This window comes from Capricornis sumatraensis, chromosome 15 (genome assembly GCF_032405125.1).
Source record: "Capricornis sumatraensis isolate serow.1 chromosome 15, serow.2, whole genome shotgun sequence".
In the NCBI taxonomy this organism is placed as follows: Eukaryota; Metazoa; Chordata; class Mammalia; order Artiodactyla; family Bovidae; genus Capricornis; species Capricornis sumatraensis.
In genome coordinates, this window is record NC_091083.1 from 53,608,638 (window position 1) to 53,631,172 (window position 22,535).

A 22,535-nucleotide genomic window follows, 5' to 3' on the forward strand; every position below is an offset into this window, starting at 1 on the left:
TAAAAATGTGTATTTTCATTTCATAAAAATTCAAAATATCCATATATAAAATGTATATATGCATGAACATTACATATTATATACATATGCATATGCATATATATATTGTCCATATGATCCATATATAGAGACCTCTTGCAGTTTTGTGAAAATGTTTTTTTATGTTTATTATCTTCAAATATTCCTCAGTTTGCTTTTAAACATCCAAATTGGTATTTTTGAAAGCTAGAAAAAGAAAAGATTCTAAATTCTATAATTTTATTGTCTTCTTTAAACCTTTAAATGTCATAGCAAACTTCTCATTGATATAAACTATGAGAGCAAAAGCATTTGGACCTTTGTTAGAATCTGGATCAAATTTTGTTATCAATTGAAACATCATACATATAATACTGTCGTTTGAGCAACAAAAGTTATTATACTCACTGCAGATCTATTTTATATAGGAATATTAATCTAGACTTAGCATAGCAGTTATATTTCTTGAAAATGTTTATAAAGCAAAAATTAAAGATTCCCCATTCCTTTTCTCTTACCATTTGACTGAAGAGGGCATTTTACATCTTTGTGCACATAATTCTTAGAATTATTGTCATAATGCATGCAAGCATGCTGTCACTTCAGTCATGTCTGACTCTCTGAGACCCTATGGACCATAGCCTGGCAGGCTCCTCTGACTATGGCATTTTCCAGGCAACAAAACTGGAGTGAGTTGCCATGCCTTCCTCCAGCGGATCTTCCCTGATGCAGGGATTGAACCTGCAATCCTGTGGCTCCTGCATTGCAGGCAGTTTCTTTACTGCTGAGCCACGGGGAATTCCTATTGTCATAATGACCCTCTATAAAGTCCTATTTTTCATATCAATCCACAATGATTTGCACAAATCATCAGAAAACCAACATTATAGGTTTTTCAAGAGCAGGATGTTTAGAAACCAGGTCATAATAAGCATCACAAAGCAATTATCATCTGACCATGCCCAAAACCTGTGCCAGTTGTGCTTCTGCGTTAAGCAACAACCTGAAGAACCATGAATTAATCTAGAAGGTGGGGTAGAAGGTGGAATGACAATGGAGATTAGGGAACCATCTTCTTGCAATCATCTTCTGGCTACATACTAACCCCTCCAATCAAGAAACCCTACTGGTCTTAATAGAAGATGAAAAAGAAGAGGGAAATTGACAGATTTGTCGCCATCCCTGGCACATCTATTATTGGTGAACAACCTTCTTGGATACTGATGTGAATACACGTTAGAGAAGGTCATCACTAATCCATTCCATGCACATGTACCACATTCTATCTATATGCCAAGCTTGATGCTAGGTTTCATGTACATGGTATTGTAAGAGAGACAATTATCCCTGCCTTCATGGAAGTGAAGTTCTTGTAATGACATGCTATTGCATTGATATATTATTATGTAAGGCTATGAGAGGAAAGATCTTTTTGTATCATTTTATGTATTAAAATTTTCGAGAAAGAAATATGCAAGTCTGGGGTCCATTGTCAGTAACCAGAAAAAATAAGTTTCAAAGGACCATAATGCAGCAGTGTTCTCCACTGTGTGTATCATACATCTCTTCAATTATGCCTAACTGTGTGAGATGGCAGCTGAGGGAACAATGCCAGAGTCTTTGTCTAGAAGATTTCTAGAATAAATGAAATGTTAACAATAAAATAAAATAAAACATATAGAATTAAAATAGAGTACTGAAGATGGTGAGTCGAATGTGATGATGTGATAAAGAAAAAGAGGAAAGTTTGAATAATCAATGAGTTAAACATGGAACTGTACTTGCAAGGAATATATTTGAATCTACTGAGAAATGAAGAATTTCCCAACAATTAACTTTTCAGCAGTGGAACAGTAGACTTCCTAAAATAGTGCATTTCATTCAAGTAGAGTCAATTTTCAAAGCATTGGGAAAAAGTTGATTGTTGACCTCTAAAATTCCCAATATAAAATCATATTATTAAAATAAATAGATAAGGGAGAACTAGAGTAGTCATCAAATGTGGGAAAATTCAAAATGTCAGTCTACTGAAAAGTATACAAATTCATATTGTAATTAAGGTATGAAAAAAGATATGGATAATGATTAAGGCAATCAATGTGACTAGAATATGAGACATCTCATTAATCATAGTCCAGCCAGATTTCAACATTAGCAAAATGCATCATCTTTAATTTCATAGTTACCATCCAATCCAAATAGAACAAAACATACAATTAAGCCATTTAAAATAGTTGGATTAGGTCACTGCATTTCTTGGTCAAACCCTTTCCTTTAAAGACAATGGATTTCTTCATAGGAAACGCCTGTTGGCAGGCCTACTTTTGAATACTGCCCATTGATTTTTGGATCTTCCATAAAGGGAAAGTGCCCAACTGCCCTAAAATAGACATTTCTTCTTGAAGTAGCACGATTAGAATATAAAGTGTAAGATTTTCCACTGTTTTTGATCCCAGAGGGAAAGATTTCAACATTTCATTATGGAATATTACTATTGGTTTTGGGGAGATCCACCTCATCAAATTAAGGATGTTCCCTTTCATTCCTAGTTCATTGAGTGTTCTTTTATATAGGGGTTTAAATTTAATCATACATGTTTTCTCATCATAAGATCATTTGATTTTCCCTTGTATCTGTTAATATGGGTGAATTATACCAATTTTAAAATCTTAAATCACTCTTGTATTATTGATATAAACCCCATTTGGTCATAATATGTTTAATTTTCATAAATCATTAGCTATAAGTTTTAAAATATTTTTATAATATTTTAATCAGAGAGATTATGTGCATTTTCCTTATCAAATATTGATATCCAGATGATACTGACTTCATTAAGAAAGGTGGTAGTGACTCTTCTATTCTCTAGAAGTTTATGTAAGATTTCTATTATTTTTTCCCTATTTGGTAAAAATCCATTGGTGAAATCTCACTATTTAAAGAAGCTTGGTGAATAGTATACAGCATTCTAATATTTTTGTAATTTCCTGCATACCTATAATTATTTCAAAACTCTTTTTTTTAACATTTACTGGTGACACTTGATTTCCAGTTCTGCATGTAAGGTGCTTGGAAGATGCCACTCCATCTTAAACAGCAGTACAAAGCTCAACAAATTTTAAAATTAATAACTTTTGAATAAGCATGAAGGTCCTACTTATAGCATGGGAAACTATAGTCAATGAAAGTGAAAGGGTTAGTCACTTAACCATGTCTGACTCTTCGCAACTGCATGGACTGTAACCCTCCAGGCTCCTCTGTCCATGGAGTTCTCCAGGCAAGAATACTGGAGTGGGTTGCCATTCCCTTCTTCAGGGGATCTTCCCAAAGCAGGTATTGAACCCAGGTCTTCTGCATTGCAGGCAGATCCTTTATCATCTTAGCTACCACAATATCCTGTGATAAACCATAATGGAAAAAACATTTAAAAAGAACGACAATATGTGTATTACTGAGTCACTTTGCTGTACAGCAGAAATTGGCACAATGTTGTAAACTAGCTATACTTCAATAAAGGCTTCCTTGGTAGCTCAGCTTGTAAAGAACCCACCTGCAATGCAAGAGACCCCGGTTCAATTCGTGGGTCAGGAAGATCACCTGGAGAAGGGATAGGTTACCCACTCCAGTATTCATGGGCTTCCTCGATCGTTCAGACAGTAAAGAATCCACCTGCAATACGGGAGACCTGGGTTTGATCCCTGGGTTGGGAAGATCCCCTGGAGGAGGGCATGGTAACCAACCCAAGTGCTCTTGCCTGGAGAATCCCCATGGACAGAAGAGCCTGGCGGGTTACAGTCCATGGGTCACAAAGAGTCAGAAGCAACTAAGCACAACAAAGCATACTTCAATAATAAAAAAGAAAATTTTAGATCAATAACTTAATTAAGAGACAGGAGGGCATAGAGCAAACCTCTGCCCCCCAAACTGGAGAAACAGGTAGGCAAATGCGGTGAATCACAGCTTACCAGAACACAGACTCACAAGCAGAAACCACCTGAGGATCCAGGGTGGGAATGGGAAAACCTGAACTATAATTGACAAATCTTCGGAGCCTCAGTGTAAAAAACATGGCAGTTAAAAATTCCAGAGAAACCTATCATAGAGGGTATCCCCTACAATACTGTGAAATTTACCTCCAGGAATCTGACCAGGTTCCTACAGTAAATATCAGTGAAAAATTTCCTCCTACTTCCAGGAGGAAGAGGGGCAACCATTTTGAAATGCACTAGAACACTATGTTGTTACTAACAAAAGCTGCCCTCAGGTGAAACTAGTTAGTAAATAGGTACTGCAAACTCTAGAGTAGCCACTAAAAAGTAAAATAAAAACAAAATAAATAAAAATCAATAAAAGAAGTGTAACCCATAAAATTAGGAAGAAAAGAAAATAGAAACATATAAAATGAAGGCAACAAGGAGTGGAGGACAAAAATAGGAACAAAGAACAAAGGTAATATGTAGAAAACTAATGAATAAAATCACATGCACACAATGAAAAGAATACATATTAATCCCACTATACCAATGAACACTCTGAATGTCAATGGTCTAAATGTATCAATAGAGGAAGAGAATATATGTATACTTATAGCTGATTCACTTTGTCTTACAGCAGAATATAGCACAATATTGTAAAGCCAATATTGTAAAGCCAATAAAAATGCATCAAGAGACTGTCAGAGCGGACTAAAAACAGGATCCAATTTCTTTTTGTTTAAAAAAAACCCACGTTAAATATAAAAACACATATAGCTGAAAAGGAAATAGATGAAGAAAAATACATTAATATCATGCTAACACAAGAAAAAGAAAGCAGGCATAATTTCAGACAGCTGAAATAGCTACTTCAGAATAAGGAAAGTTATCAAACATAAATATAGAAGTGTATTAGGTAATGATAAAGAGGTCAGTACTCCAAGCTAAATATGTATGCACCTGTTCTTGCCTGCAGAATCCCAGGGATGGGGGACCCTGGTGGGCTGCCGTCTATGGGGTCGCACAGAGTCGGACATGACTGAAGCGACTTAGAAGCAGCAGCAGCAGCAAAAATAGAGCATGATATTATGTGAGGCAAAAACCAGATCAGTTCAGTTCAGTCACTCAGTCGTGTTCAACTCTTTACGACCCCGTGAACAGCAGCATGCCAGGCCTCTCTGTCCATCACCAACTCCTGGAGTCCACCCAAACCCATGTCCATTGACTCGGTGATGCCACCCAACCATTTCATCCTCTGTCGTCCCCTTCTCCTCCTGCCCTCAATCTTTCCTAGCATCAGGGTCTTTTCAAACAAGTCAGCTCTTTGCAGCAGGTGGCCCAAGTATTAGAGTTTCAGCTTCAACATCAGTCCTTCCAATGAACACCCAGGACTGATCTCCTTTAGGATGGACTGGTTGGATCTCCTTGCAGTCCAAGGGACTCTCAAGAGTCTTCTCCAACACCACAGTTCAAAAGCATCAATTCTTCAGCGCTCGGCTTTCTTTACAGTCCAACTCTCACTTCCATACATGACCACTGGAAAAACCATAGCCTTGACTAGATGAACCTTTGTTGACAAAGTAATGGCTCTGCTTTTTAATATGCTGTCTAAAGGTTGCTCATAACTTTCCTTCCAAGGAGTAAGCGTCTTTTAATTTCATGGCTGCAGTCACCATCTGCAGTGATTTTGGAGACCAGAAAAATAAAGTGAGCAACTGTTTCCCCATCTATTTGCCACGAAATGATGGGACCAGATACCATGATCTTATTTTTCTGAATGTTGAGCTTTAAGCCAACTTTTTCAGTCTCCTCTTTTACTTTCATCAAGAGGCTCTTTAGTTCTTCACTTTCTGCCATAAGGGTGGTGTCATCTGCATATCTGAGGTTATTGATATTCCTCCCAGCAATCTTGGTTCCAGTTTGCGCTTCATCCAGCCCAGCATTTTTCATGATGTACTCTGCATATAAGTTAAATAAGCAGGGTGACAATATACAGCTTTGACGTACTTCTTTTCCTATTTGGAACCAGTCTTTTGTTCCATGTCCAGTTCTAACTGTTGCTTCCTGACCTGCATATAGGTTTCTCAAGAGGCAGGTCAGGTCATCTGGTATTCCCATCTCTCAGAATTTTCCAGTTTGTGCTGCAAAGAGATATCAGTGAATCCAACATCATAGCTGGAGATTTCAAAACACCTCTATCAAAAATGAATATATTTGCCGTGCATGTAATCAATCCATTATGATAATTTTTTCTATAAAAATCATACAAATCTTAAAAAAATGAATATATCCACACATGCTATATTTTAAATGGATATCCAACAAGAGCCTACTGTATAGTACAGAGAACTCTGTTCAATATTATATAACAATCTAAATGGGAAAAGAATTTGAAAAGGAATAAGTTCATGTATAGGTATAACTGAATCACTTTGCTATATTCCTGAAAATAGCTCAACATTGCAACACAAAATTGCTATTCAACTATTCTCCAATATATTTTTTTAAAAAAATTTTTTAAAGAACAGATCTGGCAGGTAAAAAGTCAATAAAGACATAGTTGAACACAACACCTTCAATCAATCAGATATAAATGACACCCTGATGGCTCAGATGATAAAGAATCTGCCTGCAGTGCAAGAGGCCTGGCTTCAGTTCCTGAGTCAGGAAGATCCCCTAGAAATGGAATGGCTACAATCCAGTATTCTTGCCTAGAGAATTCCACAGACAGAGGAGCCTAGCAGGCTACAGTCCATGGGGTCACAGAGTTGGATATGACTGAGGGACTAAACTTTAGTTTTCATTTTTCATGGACAACTTAATCCAACTACAATGCTATTTCAAGCCCACATAGAATAATAACCAAAGCAGATAACATTTGGGGCCACAAAAATACAACTTTGCTATTTTAAAATAACTTAAATCATACAAAACTTCTCTGGTGGCTCACTTGGTAAAGTGTCTGCCTACTATGCAGGAGACCTGGGTTCAATCCCTGGGTCAGGAAGATCTCCTGGAGAAGGAAATGGCAAACCTCTCCAGTATTCTTGCCTGGAAAATCCCATGGACGGAGGACCTTTGTAGGCTACAGTCCATGGGGTTGCTAAGAGTCTGACACGACTGAGCAACTTCACTTTCACTTTCAAATCATACAATGTCTGATCCCAGACTGCAATGAAATCAAACTATAAATTAATACCAGAAAAATAATGAGAAAATCTCAAAAACAGATGGAAATTAAACAACATATTTCCAATACATGATTTATACAAGAAGCATCAAATAAAATTTTTAAATGTTTTGACCTAGGGGAAATAAAAAACAAAACTTTTCAAAATTTGTGGGATGCAGTGATAGTAGTACTTAGACCAAGATTAAGAGAGGTTTAAAATAAATAATCTAATGTTTCCACCTTAGGAAACTAGAAAAAGAACAAATTTAATACAAAGTAAGCAGAAGAAAAGAAATAATAAAAACTAGAGCAAAACTCAGTGGAGTTGAAAACAGAGAATTATTAAGAAACCAATCAATAAAACCAAAATCTGGTTCTTTGAAAAGATCATTAAAACTGATAAGCCTCTAACTAGGCCAACAAAGAAAAAAGAGTGAAGACACAAATTACTAATATCACAAAAATAAAGTGGGTTATCTCTATAGATTCCATGGACATTAAAAAGATAATAAAAGAATATATTAAAAACTCTATGCCCATAAGTTTGATAACTTATATGGAAAAAAAAAAATTCTTGAAATACATAATATGCCAAAACTCACACAAGAAATAAAGAATCTGAAAAGACTTATATCTAGTAAAGAAACTGAATCAATACTTAACAATCTTCCAAATCAGAAACCCGAGGCCCAGATGGATTCACTGGTGAATTCTATCAAAGATTTAAGGAACAAATTATAACAATTCTCTAAATCTCTTTCTAAGAATAGTAAGAGGGAATACTTAGTTCATTCCATAAGACCAGCATTGTCCTAATGTCAACAACAAGCAAAAACATTACAAGAAAAGTCTACAGACCATTATCTCTCATAAACAAGAATGCAAAATTCTCAACAAATTATTAGTGGATGGAGTTCAACAATGCATAAAATGAATTATACACCACAATCAAGTGGGATTTACCTTGGTATAAGAGGTTCATTCAATATTTAGAGATCAATTAATATAATTATTCACATCAACAGACAAAAAAGAAAAATAACATGGTCATATCAACAAACGCAGAAAAAGCAACTGACAAAATCCAATACTCATTTGTGATTTTAAAAAAGAGAGAGACAAGATGGGAACTTCTTAAACCTGATAAGGAGTGTTTTCAAAGAAACTTTCCATTAATATTGTACCCAAAATGTGAGACATTCAAAACTTTCCCATAATGTTAGCTGCAAGAAAATATGCTCCCTTTCTCCCTCCCATGTCCCCTCTCCCCACTCCTATTCAACATCATACTGGAAGTTCTAGTTAATGCAATAAAAGAAGGAGATCAAAGGGTATACAAATTAGGAAGGAATAAACAAATTTTGGTTGCTAACTTGATTGTCTATGTAGAAAATTTGAAAAAGTTGAAAAAAAAAGACTCCTGAAATTAATAAATGATTATAGACAGATAATGATTTGGCTAAATTATTATAACCAAACCACAATCACAGAAAACTAGCCAATCTGATCACATGGACCACAGCCTTGCCTAAGCCAATGAAACTATAAGCCATGCCATGTAGGACAACCCAAGACAGACGTGTCGTGGTGGGGAGTTCTGACAAAAAGTGGTCCACTGGAGAAGGGAATGGCAAACCACTTGAGAATTCCTGCCTTGAGAACCCCATGAACAGAAGGAAAAGGCAAAAAGATTGGACACTGAAAAAAGAACTCCCCAGGTCCGTAGGTGCCCAATATGCTACTGAAGATCAGTGGAGAAATAACTTCAGAGAGAATGAAGAGACAGAGCCAAAGAAAAAACAACACATAGTTGTGGATGTAACTGGTGATGGAAGTGAAATCCAATACTGTAAAGAGCAATATTGCACAGGAACCTGGAATGGTGGGTCCATGAATCAAGTCAAATTGGAAGTGGTCAAACAGTAGATGGCAAGAGTGAACATTGACATTTTAGGAATAAGCAAACTAAAATGGACTGGAATGGGCGAATTTAACTCAGATGACCATTATCTCTACAACTGTGGGCAAGAATCCCTTAAAAGAAATGGCGTAGACATCATAGTCAGCAAAAGAGTCTGAAATGCAGTACTTGGATGCAATCTCAGAAACAACAGAATGATCTTTGCTCATTTCCAAGGCAAACCATTAAATATCACAGTAATCCAAATCTATGCCCCAGACAGTAATGCTGAAGAAGCTGAATGATTCTATGAAGATCTACAAGACCTTCTAGAATTAACACCCAAAAAAAGATTTCTTTTTCATTATACAGGACTGAAATGCAAAAGTAGGAGGTCAAGAAACATCTGGAGTAATGGGCAAATCTAGCCTTGGAGTATAGAATGAAGCAGGACAAACGCTAATAGAGTTTTTCCAAGAGAACACACTAGTTATAGCAAACACCCTCTTTCAACAACACAAGAGAAGACTCTACACATTGACATTACCAGATGGTCAAACCAAAATCAAATTGATTAGATTCTTTGCAACCAAAGATAGAGAAGCTCTTTACAGTCAGCAAAGACAAGACTGGGAGCTGGCTGTGGCTCAGAACACCTTATTGCCAAATTCAGACTTAAATTGAACAAAGTAGGGAAAATCGCTAGACCACTCAGTTCAGTTCAGTTCAGTTCAGTTCAGTCCCTCAGTCATGTCCGACTCCTTGCGACCCCGTGAATCACATCATGCCAGGCCTCCCAGTCCATCACCAACTCCCGGAGTTCACCCAGACTCATGTCATCGAGTCAGTGATGCCATCCAGCCATCTCATCCTCTGTCGTCCCCTTTTCCTTCTGCCCCCAATCCCTCCCAGCATCAGAGTCTTTTCCAATGAGTTAACTCTTCGCATGAGGTGGCCAAAGTACTGGAGTTTCAGCTTTAGCATCATTCCTTCCAAAGAACACCTAGGACTGATTTCCTTCAGAATGGACTGGTTGGATCTCCTTGCAGTCCAAGGGACTCGCAAGAGTCTTCTCCAACACCACAGTTCAAAAGCATCAATTCTTGGCACTCAGCTTTCGTCACAGTCCAGCTCTCACATCCGTACATGACCACTGGAAAAACCATAGCCTTGACTAGACAGACCCTTGTTGACAAAGTAATGTTTCTGCTTTTCAACATGCTATCTACGTTGGTCATAACTTTCCTTCCAAGGAGTAAGTGTCTTTTAATTTTATGGCTGCACTCACCATCTGCACTGATTTTGGAGGCCCCCAAAATAAAGTCTGACACTGTTTCCACTGTTTTCCCATCTATTTCCCATGAAGTGATGGGACCAGATGCCATGATCTTAGTTTTCTGAATGTTGAGCTGACAGAATGTGGTCCACTGGAGAAGGGAATGGCAAACCACTTCAGTATTCTTGCCTTGAGAACCCCATGAACAGTATGAAAAGGCAAAATGATAGGATACTGAAAGAGAAACTCCCCAGGTCAGTAAGTGCCCAATATGCTACTGGAGATCAGTGGAGAAATAACTCCAGAAAGAATGGAGGGATGGAGCCAAAGCAAAAGCAATACCCAGTTGTGGATGTGACTGGTGATAGAAGCAAGGTCCGATGCTGTAAAGAGCAATATTGCATAGGAACCTGGAATGTCAGGTCCGTGAATCAAGGCAAGTTGGAAGTGGTCAAACAGTAGATGGCAAGAGTGAACATCGACATTCTAGGAATCAGTGAACTAAAATGGGCTGGAATGGGTGAATTTAACTCAGATGACCATTATATCTACTACTAAGGGCAGGAATCCCTTAGAAAAAATGGAGCAGCCATCATGATCAATAAAAGAATCTGAAATGCAGTACCTGGATGCAATCTCAAAAACGACAGAATGATCTCTGTTCGTTTCCAAGGCAAATCATTCAATATCACAGTAATCCAAGTCTATACCCCAACCAGTAACGTTGAAGAAGCGAAAGTTGAACTGTTCTGTGAAGACCTGCAAGACCTTTTAGAACTAACACCCAGAAAAGATGAGCTTTTCATTTTAGGGGACTGGAATGCAAAAGTAGGATGTCAGGAAACACCTGGAGTAACAGGTAAATTTGCCTTGGAATACGGAATGAAGCAGGGCAAAGGCTAATAGAGTTTTGCCAAGAGAACGCACTGGTCATAGCAAACACCCTCTTCCAACAATACAAGAGTAGACTCTACACATGGACATCACCAGATGGTCAACACTGAAATTATATAGATTATATTCTTTGCAGCCAAAGATGGAGAAGCTCTATACAGTCAGCAAAAACAAGACTGGGAGCTGACTGTGGCTCAGATCATGAGCTCCTTATGGCCAAATTCAGACTTAAAGAAAGCAGGGAAAACCACTAGACCATTCAGGTATGACCTAAATCAAATCCCTTATTATTATACAGTGGAAGTGAGAAAGAGATTTAAGGGACTAGATCTGCTAGATAGAGTGCCTGATGAACTAAGGACGGAGGTTCATGACATTGTACAGGAGACAGGGATCAAGACCATCCCCATGGAAAAGAAATGCAAAAAAAGCAAAATGGCTGTCTTGGAAGGCCTTACAAATAGCTGTGAAAAGAAGAGAGGTGAAAAGCAAAGGAGAAAAGGAAAGATATAAGTATCTGAATGCAGAGTTCCAAAGAATAACAAAAAGAGATAAGAAATCCTTCTTCAGTGATCAATGCAAAGAAATAGAGGAAAACAACAGAATGGGAAAGACTAGAGATCTCTTCAAGAAAATTAGAGATACCAAGGGAACATTTCATGCAAAGGTGGGCTTGATAAAGGACAGAAATGGTATGGACCTAACAGAAGCAGAAGATATTATGAAGAGGTGGCAAGAATACACAGAAGAACTGCACAAAAAATGATCTTCATGACAAAGATAATCATGATGGTATAATCACTCACCTAGAGCCCGACATTCTGGAATGTGAAGTCAAGTGGGCCTTAGAAAACATCACTACGAACAAAGCTAGTGAAGGTGATGGAATTCCAGTTGAGCTATTTCAAATCCTGAAAGATGATGCTGTGAAAGTGCTACACTCAATATGTCTGCAAGTTTGGAAAACTCAGCATTGGCCACAGGACTGGAAAAGGTCAGTTTTCATTCCAATCCCAAAGAAAGGCAGTGCCAAAGAATGCTCAAACTACTCATGAGTGCACAATTGCACTCATCTCATACACTAGTTAAGTAATGCTCAAAATTCTCCAAGCCAGGCTTCAGCAGTACATGAACTGAGAACTTCCAGATGTTCAAGCTGGTTTTAGAAAAGGCACGAGAACCAGAGATCAAATTCCCAACATCTGCTGGATCATAGAAAAAGCAAGAGAGTTCCAGAAAAACATCTATTTCTGCTTTATTGACTATGTCAAAGCCTTTGACTGTGTGGATCAGTCAAAGGGATTAGATCTGATAGAGTGCCTGATGTACTATGGATGGAGATTTGTGATATTGTACAGGAGGCAGAAATCAATACCATTCCCAAGAAAAAGAAATGCAAAAAGGAAAGATAGCTGTGTAGCTGTGAAAAGAGAAGTGAAAGACAAAAAAGAAAAGGAAAGACACCCATTTGAATGTAGAGTTCCAAAGAATAACCAGCAGAGATAAGAAAGCCTTCCTCAGTGATTAATGCAAGTAAATAGAGGAAAACAATAGAATGGGAAAGACTAGAGATCTCTTTGAGAAAATTAAAGATACTAAGGGAACATTTCATGCAAAGATGAGCACAATAAAGGGCAAAAATTAAGAAGAGGTGGTAAGAATACAAAAAAGCACTGTACAAAAAAAAGATCCTATTGACCCCGATAATCACAATCGTGTGATCACTCACCTAGAGCCAGACATCCTAGAATGTGAAGTCAAGTGGGCCTCATCACTGTGAACAAAGCTAGTGGAGTTGATGGAATTCCAGCTGAGTGATTGCAAATCCTAAAAGATGATGCTGTGAAAGTGCTGTACTCAATATGTCAGCAAACTTGGAAAACTCAGCAGTGGCCACAGGACTGGAAAAAGTCAGTTTTCATTCCAGTCCCAAAGAAAAGCAACGCCAAATAATGTTCAAACTACCACACAATTGCACTCATTTCACATGCTAGCAAAGTAAATCTCAAAATTCTCCAAGCCAGGCTTCAACAGTACATTAACTGAGAATTTCCAGATGTTCAAGCGGGATTTAGAAAAGGGAGAGGAACCAGAGATCAAATTGCCAACATCCGTTGGATCATCAAAAATGTGAGTTCCAGAAAATAATTTACTTCTGCTTTATTGACTACACCAAAGCCTTTGACTGTGTGGATCACAACAAACTGTGGAAAATTCTTCAAGAGATAGGAATAGCAGACCACTTGACCTGCCTCTTTAGAAATCTGTGTGCAGGTGAAGAAGCAACAATTAGAACTGGACATGGAACAACAGACTGGCTCCAAACTGGGAAAGGAGCACATCACAGCTGTATATTGTCACCCTGCTTATTTAACTTATATGCAGAGTACATCACGAGAAACACTGGGCTGGATGAAGCACAAGCTGGAATCAAGATTGCAGGCAGAAATATCAATAACCTCAGATATGCAGACAACACCACCCTTATGGCAGAAAGTGAAGAGGAACTAAAAAGCCTCTTGATGAAAGTGAAAGAGGAGAATAAAAGATGACTTAACACTCAACATTCAGAAAACTAAGATGACAGCATCTGGTCCCATCACCTCATGGCAAATAGATGGGGAAACAGTGGAAACAGTGATAGTCTTTATTTGGTGGAGGGCGGAGGGGTGGGGGGGGTGGAGGGACTTGGGGGTGGGTGGGCTGGGGCGTGGTCCAAAATCACTGCAGATGGTGACTGCAGCCATAAAATTAAAAGAAGCTTGCTCCCTGAAAGAAAAGCTATGACCAACCTAAACAGCATATATATATATATATTTTGTTGTTGTTGTTACTTTACAATATTGCATTGGTTTTGCCATACATTGACATGAATCCTCCACGGGTGTACATGTGTTCCCCATTCTGAATCCCCCTCCCACCACCTTCCCCATCCCATCCCTCTGGGTCATCCCAGTGCATCAGCCCCGAGCATCCTGTGTCATGCATCAAACCTGGACTGGTGATACATTTCACATATAATAATATACATGTTTCATTGCCATTCCTCCAAATCATCCCACCCTCACCCTCTCCCACAGAGTCCAAAAGACTGTTCTATACATCTGTGTCTCTTTTGCTGTCTCGCATACAGGATTATCGTTACCATTGTTCTAAATTCCATATATATGCGTTAGTATACTGTATTGGTGTTTTTCTTTGGACTTACTTCACTCTGTATAATAGGCTACAGTTTCATCCATTTCATTAGAACTGATTCAAATGTATTCTTTTTAATGGCTAGGTAACACTCCATTGTGTATATGTACCACAGCTTTCTTATCCATTTGTCTGCTGATCGACATCTAGATTGCTTCCATGTCCTGCTATTATAAACAGTGTTGTGATGAAAATTGGGTACACGTGTCTCTTTCAATTCTGGTTTCCTTAGTGTGTATGCCCAGCACTGGGATTGCTGAGTCATATGGCAGTTCTATTTCCAGTTTTTTAAGGAATCTCCACACTGTTCTCCATAGTGGCTGTACTAGTTTGCATTCCCACCAACAGTGTAAGAGGGTACTCTTTTCTCCACACCCTCTCCAGCATTTATTGCTTGTAGACTTTTGGATAGCAGCCATTCTGACTGGCGTAAAATGGTACCTCATTGTGGTTTTGATTTGCATTTCTCTGATAATGAGTGATGTTGAGCATCTTTTCATGTGTTTGCTAGCTATCTGTATGTCTTCTTTGGAGAAATATCTGTTTAGTTCTTTGACCCATTTTTTGATTGAGTCGTTTATTTTTCTGGAATTGAGCTGCAGGTGTTGCTTGTATATTTTTGAGATTAGTTGTTTGTCAGTTGCTTCATTTGCTATTATTTTCTCCCATTCCGAAGGCTGTCTTTTCACCTTGCTTATAGTTTCCTTTGTTGTGCAGAAGCTTTTAAGTTTAATTAGGTCCCATTTGTTTATTTTTGCTTTTATTTCCAGTATTCTGGGAGGTGGGTCATAGGATCCTGCTGTGATTTATGTCAGAGAGTCTTTTGGCTATGTTCTCCTCTAGGAGTTTTATAGTTTCTGGTTTTACGTTTAGATCTTTAATCCATTTTGAGTTTATTTTTGTGTATGGTGTTAGAAAGTGATCTAGTTTCATTCTTTTACAAGTGGTTGGCCAGTTTTCCCAGCACCACTTGTTAAAGAGATTGTCGTTAATCCATTGTATATTCTTGCCTCCTTTGTCAAAGATACGGTGTCCATAGGTGTGTGGATTTATCTCTGGACTTTCTATTTTGTTCCATTGACCTATGTTTCTGTCTTTGTGCCAGTACCATACTGTCTTGATGACTGTGGCTTTGTAGTAGAGCCTAAAGTCAGGCAGGTTGATTCCTCCAGTTCCATTCTTCTTTCCCAAGGTTGCTTTGGCTATTCGAGGTCTTTTGTATTTCCATACAAATTGTGAAATTATTTATTCTAGTTCTGTGAAAAATACCACTCGTAGCTTGATAGGGAGTGCATTGAATCTATAGATTGCTTTGCGTAGTATACTCATTTTCACTATACTGATTCTTCCAATCAATGAACATGATATAATTCTCCATCTATTGGTGTCCTCTTTGATTTCTTTCACCAGTGTTTTATAGTTTTCTATAGATAGGTCTTTGACTTCCCTGGTGGCTCAGATGGTAAAGTGCCTGTCTGCAATGCAGGAGACCCGGGTTCAAGCCCTGGGTTGGGAAGATCCCCTGGAGAAGGAAATGGCAATCCACTCCAGTACTATTGCCTGGAAAATCCCATGGACAGAGAAGCCTGGTAGGCTACAGTCTGTGGGGTCGCAAAGAGTCGCACACGACTTAGCAACTACACTTCACTTCACTTAGTTTCTTTGGGTAGATATATTCCTAAGTATTTTATTCTTTTCATTGCAATGGCTTTATCCCAGGGATGCAAGGATTTTTCAATATCTGCAAATAAATCAATGTAATACACCATATTAACAAATTGAAAAATAAAAGCTATATGATTATCTCAATAGATGCAGAGAAAGCCTTTGACAAAATTCAAAATCCATTTATGATAAAAACTCTCCAGAAAGCAGAAGTAGAAGGAACATACCTCAACATAATAAAAGCTATACATGACAAACCCACAGCAAACATTATCCTCAATGGTGAAAAATTGAAAGCATTTCCCTAAAGTCAGGAACAAGACAAGGGTGCCCACTTTCACCACTACTATTCAATATAGTTCTGGAAGTTTTGTCCACAGCAATCAGAGCAGAAAAAGAAATAAAGGGAATCCAAATTGGAAAAGAAGAAGTAAAACTCTCACTGTTTGCAGATGATATGATCCTCTACATAGAAAACCCTAAAGACTCCACCAGAAAATTATTAGAGCTAATCAATGAATATAGTAAAGTTGCAGGATATAAAATCAACACACAGAAATCCCTTGCATTCCTATACGCTAATAATGAGAAAGTAGAAAAAGAAATTAAGGAAACAATTCAATTCACCATTGCAATGAAAAGAATAAACAGCATATTAAAAAACAGAGACATTACTTTGCCAACAAAGGTCCGTCTAGTCAAAGCTATGGTTTTTCCAGTAGTCATGTATGGATGTGAGAGTTGGACTCTAAAGAAAACTGAGCACCAAAGAACTGTTGCTTTTGAACTGTGGTTTTGGAGAAGGCTTTTCAGACTCCCTTGGACAGCGATGAGTCCAACCAGTCCATCCTGAAGGAAATCAGTCCTCAGTGTTCATTGGAAGGACTGATGCTGAAGCTGAAACCAATACTTTGGCCATCTCATGTGAAGAGCTGACTCATTGGAAAAGATCCTGATGCTGGGAAAGACTGAAGGAGGGAGAATAAGGGGACGACAGAGGTTGAGATGGTTAGATGGCATCACCGGCTCAATGGACATTAGTTTGAGCAAGCTCCAGGAGTTGGTGATGGACAGGGAAGCCCGGCATGCTGCAGCCCTGGGGTCACAAAGAGTCGGACACAACTGAGTGACTGAATTGATCTATAGCCAGACTGTATGATACAAGTTTAACATACAGTTGTTTCCCTTTACACCAGCAATGAAGTGCAATTTAAATTAAAAACACAATACCATTTATGTTGGCACTCCTTCAAACGGCAATATTTAATTATAAAACTAGTAAAATATTTTGTATATATCACTGTGTGCATAGTCGCTTCAGTCGTGTCCTATTCTGTGTGATCCTATGGACTGTAGCCTGCCAGGCTCCTCTGTCCATGGGATTTTCTAGGCAAGAATACTGCAGTTGGTTGCCATTTCCTTCTCCATGGGATCTTTCCTACCCAGGTTTTTGAACCCATGTCTCTTAAGTGTTTTGCATTGGCAGGTGTGTTCTTTACCAAGTGCCAAGGAAAGCAAAATTCTAATTAAGTAAATCATCCAAATACGTGGAGAGTTTCAAGTTCATGGATCAGAAGACTCAGAATTAGCAAGATGTCAGTTTTTCTCAATTTGATGTCGATTCAGTATAATTTCAATCAAAATACCAGCAAACTAGTTTTGTGGATATAGACAGACTAATTTTAAAGTTTCTGTGCTCACATGCTACTTTGCTTCAGACATGTCTGACTCTTTGTGATGTTATGAACCATAGCCCACCAAGCTCCTCTGTCCATAGGATTCTCCAGGTAAGAATACTGGAGTGGGCTGCTATGCTCTCCTCCAGGGAATCTTCTTGACCCTCCACTTCTCTTACATCTCTTGCATTGGTAGGCAGGTTCTTGACCACTAGTGACACATGGGTAGCCCTCTAAAGTTTCCACAGAGAGGCAAATGACTCAGCATAGTCAACACAATATTGATGAAGGAAAACAAAGTTGGAGGACTGATGCTACCAGACTTCAAGACTTAATATAGAGCTTCAGTAATCAAGATTGTGTGATTTCAGTGAAATAGACAAATAGATCAATGGGCCTGAGCAGAGATCCAGAAATAGACCTATACAAATATAGTCAGCTGACCTTGACAAAGGAACAAAAGCAATGCAATGGTGCAAAGACAGTCTTTTAAACAAACAGTGCCAGAACAACTGGACATACACATACACACACAAAAGAATCAAAACAAATCTTACATCCTTCACACAAATTGATGCAAAATGAATCACAGATCTAAATGTAAAATGCAAAACTTTAAAACTTTTAGGAAATAACAGATGAAAAACCTTCAATATGGCAATGTGTTTTTAAAAAACTGGAGGCAGAATTAATGAAAGAAAGAAATAATAGCTGGATGGTATTAAAAATTTTTTAATCTCCTTTGTGAAGGACACTAACAAGAGAATGACAAATCACAGACTATGCTAAATATTTACAAAAGAGCCATCTGATAAAAGACGTATCCAAAGTGTACAAAGAACTCTTAAAACCCAGCAATAAGAAAATGCACTTTATTTTTTAAATGGGCAGAAAACTATTAGAATGGCTAAGATCCTAAACCCTGGCAATACCAAATTCTGGCAAGGACTGGAGCGATAGGAACTCTTATTGCAGGTGAAAATGCAAAATGGTATAGCCATTTTTTTGGAAGACAATTTGGTAGTTTCTTAGAAAATTAAGCATACTCTTATGATACTATCTGCTGGGAGGGATTGGGGGCAAGAGGAGAAGGGGACAACAGAGGATGAGATGGCTGGATGGCATCACCGACTCGATGGACGTGAGTCTGAGTGAACTCTGGGAGTTGGCGATGGACAGGGAGGCCTGGCGTGCTGCTATTCATGGGGTCACAAAGAGTCGGACAGGACTGAGCGACCGAACTGAACTGAACTATGATACTATCTAGCAATTGTGCTCCTTAGTATTTACCCAGAGGAGTTGATAACTCATATTTACACAAAAATCTGTTAATTAATGTTTATAGTAGCTTCATTCATACTTGTCACAACTTGGAGGCAACCAGGATGTCCTTCAGTAGCTTAATGGATAAATAAATTGTGACAGACCAGACAATGGAATATTATTCAGCACTAAAAAGAGATGATCTAGTAAATCATCAAAAGAATCTTTATTGAGTGTTGCTAAGTAAGAGTTGCCAATCTAAAATAGCTAGATACCACATGATTCCAACTGTACATGTATCCTTATGTCTCTGTGTCTGTTGCAATTAGTTTTTCAACCCACCATCCAACTTCTGGGTTAGTAAGAGGGTATGCAATGTATAACCTCCTTTTCCTGAATGTTGATCTCCAAGGAAAACCTAATGAGGGGGGGTTCATAAGTTATCCTACCTGATTAGAGGGTCTCCAGCCAATAAAAGGCTTGGACTAAACATTGGATTTTTTTGCTCTTCAAATTGTGAAAGTTTTATATATTTCAATAAAGAGGAGGTAAAATAAACTCATGTTCAGTCTCTCTCTCTGAAAACCTACAAATAAATGCCAATAGAAACTATAACAATGAAACCACAGTATAGTTAGGAAAATGCCAGTCAGAATATACCCGAAGAACTGAAATATCAACATGGGAAATAAAAGGCTACAATCTGAAATAATAAATTATTTAAAATGTTAGACTGACTGCATCACATATTTAATATACCTAAATGTGTCTAATAAAATGTTGTTTAAAAAATAATTTTTTGAAGAGCAAGAAATGGAATTTTAAGTTCATCTTTTCCAGTTTTTTCCTCTTTGAAAGACACTTTAATTTTCTTTGATCTCAGCTCCTCATGTCCAAAATGAGCTGTGGTATACATGAGGTTCTGTAAAGTTCTTGACCATAGTTTTTATGTGCAGAAAAGTTCATTTCTATATTTAACCAAACCACATTGAATTTAATAATGTTGAACTTCAAGAAACTGATTTTTCTATAATTTACTTTATGTTTATGTTTAAAAGCACAGTAAAGTTTAGTAATTGCTTCCAAAGAACTTTTGAGTGATATTGTTGACAATAACAAATTCCTTAAAAATTTTTAAACATTTAAACTAAATTTAAATATTTAGATTCCAGTTTCACTTTTAAGTATTTCAATTGTTTGAACATCTAATCTCTTCAATTCATCAGTTCAGTTCAGTTCAGCCCCTCAGTCATGTACGACTCTTTGCGACCCCATGGACTGTAGCACTCCAGCCCTCCCTGTCCATCACCAACTCCCGGAATTTACTCAAACTCATGTCCATTAAGTCAGTGATGCCATCCAACCATTTCATGCTCTGTCATCCCCTTCTTCTCCTGCCTTCAATCTTTCCCAGCATCAGGGTCTTTTCAAATGAGTCAGCTCTTTGCATCAGGGGGCCAAAGTAATGGAGTTTCAGCTTCAACATCAGTCCTTCCAGTGAATATTCAGGACTGATTTCCTTTAGGATGGACTGGTTGGCTCTCCTTGCAGTCCAAGGGACTCTCAAGAGTCTTCTCCAACACCACAGTTCAAAAAAGTTAATCCTTAGGTGCTCAGCTTTCTTTATAGTCCAACTCTTACATCCATACATGACTACTGGAAAAACCATAGCTTTGACTAGGTGGACCTTTGTTGGCAAAATTATGTCTCTGCTTTTTAATATACTGTCTAGGTTGGTCATAACTTTTCTCCCAAGAAGCAAACATCTTTTAATTTTATGGCTGCAGTCACCATCTGCAGTGATTTTGGAGCCCACCAAAATAAAGGCTGTCACTGTTTCCCCATCTATTTGCCATGAAGTGATGGGACCAGATGACATGATCTTAGTTTTCTGAACATTGAGTTTTAAGCCAACTTTTTCACTCTCCTCTTTTATTTTCAGCAAAAAAAAGCTCTTTAGTTCTTCACTTTTTGCCATAAGTGTCGTTTCATCTGCATATCTGAGGTTATTGATATTTTTCCCTGCAATCTTGATTCCAGCTTGTGCTTCATCCAGCCCAGAGTTTCTCATGATGTACTCTGCATATAAGTTAAATAAGCAAGGTGACAATATACAGCCTTGACATACACCTTTCTCTATTTGAAATCAGTCTGTTTTTCCATGTCCAGTTCTAACTGTTGCTTCCTGACCTGCATACAGATTTCTCAAGGGGCAGGTAAAGTGGTCTGGTATTCCCATCTCTCGAAGAATTCATACATTGTATGAATTCAATTCATACAGATCTGATATTTTAAAATTAAATTTTGCTGACATGTATACTCTCAAATGATCCAGTTCTACATATAAGCTTGTTTTTGTTGTTCTGTGGCTATGTTGTGACCAAGCCTGTGACCCATGGACTGCAACACTCCAGCTTCCCTCTCCTTCTCTATCTCTGTCTCTATCTCTGGACTTTGCTCAAACTGATATCCATTGAGTTGATGATGCCATCCAGTCATCTCGTACGCTGTTGCTCTTTTCCCTTCCTGTCCTCAATCTTTCCTAGCATCAGGGTCTTTTCCAGTGCGTCAACTCTTTGCATCAGGTGGCCAAAGTATTGGAGCTTCAACTTCAGCATCAGTCCATACAATGAACATTCAGGGATGATTTCCTTATGACTGGCTTGATATCCTTGCTGTCCAAGATATGCTCAAGAGTCCTCTCCAGACCACAATTCAAAAACATCAAACTTAGAAAAAATAAATGATTGCCTAACTATAAATTTTAAAACTGAATTTATTTTGCATTTTAATAGGCTAAATTTTCTTAAATATTACAAAATTATACTAAACTAGTACACATTTTTCTATGAAATGTTATTAATACTACTGTTTTTATATTTCTAAAGATTTTATACATTAAAACATTTTATGCTTTATTCCTACTTATGCCATTGTTTTTGCTTAGTAGCTAAGTCATGTCCAACTCTTTTATGACCCCACAGACTGTAGCCCACCAGGCTTCTCTGTCCAGTGGGATTTCCCAGGCAAGAATACTAGAGTGGGTTGCCATTTTCTTCTCCAGGAGATCTTCTGAACCCTCAAACCCATGTCTCCTGCATTATCAGGTGTATTGTTTACCATTGAGCCACCAGGGAAGCCCTATATCTTATTGAAATTAAGATACCTACTCAGAGAAGAAAAGAATCCCCAGCCTAGCTAGTTAAAGCCATTTCCCATTAGACTTGGCCAAGCATAGTGTTTAGAACTACGTGAAATGTTATATAAAAATTTGGTAATCACCTCTCCAGGATCCTTCAGGGTAGTAAGCATGGGAGTTTTTATCAAGGGTTTGACTGGATTCTTATGGCAGAAATGAATGGATGCTCTAAAACAGTTGCTTTGACAGCTAACCCATAATTACAAGAGGGAGTGGCCTTTGTCAAAGACATCACTGTATGTATATCAAATATGTCACATATATTTCATAATATATTAAGTTTATATTTCCAAATTGGGT